This window comes from Triticum aestivum, chromosome 6D (assembly GCF_018294505.1).
Source record: "Triticum aestivum cultivar Chinese Spring chromosome 6D, IWGSC CS RefSeq v2.1, whole genome shotgun sequence".
Lineage (NCBI taxonomy): Eukaryota > Viridiplantae > Streptophyta > Magnoliopsida > Poales > Poaceae > Triticum > Triticum aestivum.
This window is the reverse complement of record NC_057811.1, coordinates 38,281,300-38,284,765: the sequence shown is the minus strand read 5'-3', so window position 1 is coordinate 38,284,765 and position 3,466 is coordinate 38,281,300.

The following is a 3,466-nucleotide window of genomic DNA, read 5'->3' as shown; positions in this document are numbered from 1 at the left end:
AAAATATTCAATCCGATAATAATGAAACCCCAAAGGGCAAGACTCAATTCATCTAAACAAAGATAGAGAGGGAAGAACACCATATTATTCCACTATATTAAAAAAGCTCATGGTACATCAAGGTTGTGTCAAATCAAGAACACGAGAGAGAGAGAGAGAGAGAGAGAGATCAAACACATAGCCAGTAGTACATACCCTCAGCCCCGGGGGCACTAGTAGAAAACAGGGCTTAGGTCACAGGGCAGTTTTCACATTAGCCCCGGTTCAGTCACGAACCGGGACTAATGTGAGCATTGGTCCCGGTTCGTGAGCCCAGGGGGCCGGCCGGGGCCTCGTGGGCATTGGTCCCGGTTCGTATGGACCCTTTGGTCCCGGTTGGTGGTACAAACCGGGACCAATGGGCCACGCTCCTGGCCCACCACCCTTTAGTCCCGGTTCATACCACAAACCGGGACTAAAGGGCTGGTCCTAGTTGCGGCCAGTGTTTAGTCCCACCTCGCCAACCGAAGGGCGCTCACACCAGTTTATAAGCCCGTCCCTCTATGCCTTGTTGAGCTTCTATTAAAGTGAAAATAGATGCCCTTATACAGGAAATTTGACTTAAATTCATAGTAAATTTCATAGAAATTTAGTATGAATTTAGGTTGAATTTTCTCTATAAGTGCATCTATGTTCATTTTTTATATTTATAAAATAAATAAACCTTAATAAAATAAATAAAACTAAATAAACCTTAAAAAATAAAATAAAATAAACTATAGTAACTACAATAAATAAACCTTAATTAATTAAGTAAAAATAGCAGCAAGTAAAATAAATAAAAATAGCAGCAGTAAAATAAATAAAAATAAAATAATTAAAGTAAAAGACATAAGTAATTAGAAATAAAAGAAATAAGTTTTTTGTTGTAAGTAGAAAGAAAACCTTTTAAGAGTACATTTGAAATGCTTTTCAATTTTAGGGTCTTATAGCTCAAAATAATTAGTAAATGCATGAAAAATAACAAATGAAGTCAGAAAGGATTGACAAATGATGATGTGGCTTTGAATGGTGCATTTTGAACACACAAAAAGTCAGGAGTTCAAATAACTTTTAAAAAATAAATCCCTTTGTAACAGACGAGTTTCCGGATGAAATCCTGATACTTTGAAAGAGATTGTCCGTTTTGTACACGAAGTGCATCCAGTTTTTGCCGTAACCCTCTCAACTTTCTTGCACATGCTATGTGGATGAAATGATGATATCATGCCAACTTTCAACCTTTTCAGAGTTCATTTGAAATGCTTTTCAATTTTAGGGTCTTATAGCTCAAAATAATTAGTAAATGCATGAGAAATAACAAATGAAGTCACAAAGGATTGAAAAATGATGACGTGGCTTTGAATGGTGCATTTTGAACACACAAAAAGTCAGGAGTTCAAATAAGGTCTAAAAAATGAAATCCCTTTGTAACAGACGAGTTTCCGTATGAAATCCTGATACTTTGAAAGAGATTGTCCATTTTGTACACGAAGTGCATCCAGTTTTTGCCGTAACCCTCTCAACTTTCTTGCACATGCTATGTGGATGAAATGATGATATCATGCCAACTTTAAACCTTTTCACAGTTCATTTGAAAAGCTTTTCAATTTTAGGGTCTTATAGCTCAAAATAATTAGTAAATGCATGAAAAATAACAAATGAAGTCAGAAAGGATTGAAAAATGATGATGTGGCTTTGAATGGTGCATTTTAAACACAAAAAAAGTCAGGAGTTCAAATATGGTTTAAAAAATGAAATCCCTTTGTAACAGACGACTTTCCGGATGAAATCCTGATACTTTGAAAGAGATTGTCCGTTTTGTACACGAAGTGCATCCAGTTTTTGCCGTAACCCTCTCAACTTTCTTGCACATGCTATGTGGATGAAATGATGATATCATGCCAACTTTAAACCTTTTCAGAGTTCATTTGAAATGCTTTTCAATTTTAGGGTCTTATAGCCCAAAATAATTAGTAAATGCATGAGAAATAACAAATGAAGTCAGAAAGGATTGAAAAATCATGATGTGGCTTTGAATGGTGCATTTTGAACACACAAAAAGTCAGGAGTTCAAATAAGGTCTAAAAAATGAAATCCCTTTGTAACAGACGAGTTTCCGTATGAAATCCTGATACTTTGAAAGAGATTGTCCGTTTTGTACACGAAGTGCATCCAGTTTTTGCCGTAACCCTCTCAACTTTCTTGCACATGCTATGTGGATGAAATGATGATATCATGCCAACTTTCAACCTTTTCAGAGTTCATTTGAAATGCTTTTCAATTTTAGGGTCTTATAGCTCAAAATAATTAGTAAATGCATGAGAAATAACAAATGAAGGCAGAAAGGATTGAAAAATGATGATGTGGCTTTGAATGGTGCATTTTGAACACACAAAAAGTCAGGAGTTCAAATAAGGTTTAAAAAATGAAATCCCTTTGTAACAGACGAGTTTCCGTATGAAATCCTGATACTTTGAAAGAGATTGTCCGTTTTGTACACGAAGTGCATCCAGTTTTTGCCGTAACCCTCTCAACTTTCTTGCACATGCTATGTGGATGAAATGATGATATCATGCCAACTTTCAACCTTTTCAGAGTTCATTTGAAATGCTTTTCAATTTTAGGGTCTTATAGCTCAAAATAATTAGTAAATGCATGAAAAATAACAAATGAAGTCAGAAAGGATTGAAAAATGATGATGTGGCTTTGAATGGTGCATTTTGAACACACAAAAAGTCAGGAGTTCAAATAAGGTTTAAAAAATGAAATCCCTTTGTAACAGACGAGTTTCCGGATGAAATTTAAACTATTCAAATTTGGAAACTAATGGAGTAACAGAAAGTTTATAATTATTCTGAGCTAAAAGCAAAAAGAATAAAAAAATAAAGCAAAAATCAAAAGAAAATAAATAAGTCAAAAAACAAAAAAATACTGGAAAAAAAAATGCCGCCTAATGGGCCACACGGCCTGCATACGACTAGAAACCCATCTGCACATGGGCCAGGATGCAGGCCCGCAGGCCCAATAGGCCCAACATGGCAGTGACAAAGGTAGGCATGTATAATGCCTGCATATTAGAGAGGAGCTCAGCACCTGAGCTGCAACGCAGCTTATAAACAGGTGCTGAGCTCTCTCAGCTAGCGAGGTGGGACTAAACTTCCCACCGCACGGCGCCAGCACATTAGTCCCGGTTGGTGGCTCCAACCGGAACCAATGCTCCCCTTTGGTCCCGGTTGGTGCCACCAACCGGGACCAAAGCCCTCTGCTTCCCGCCCTTTGCGCTGGTGAAAAGAGGCCTTTAGTCCCGGTTGGTGGCACCAACCGGGACCAAAGGGTGGGTATTGGTTCCGGTTTGTGCGTTGAACCGGGACCAAAGCCTTTGCTATATAAGCAGCACTTTGGAAATTTTCTGATTTCCATCGCCAGTGTCCCCCCGGCCGACGAC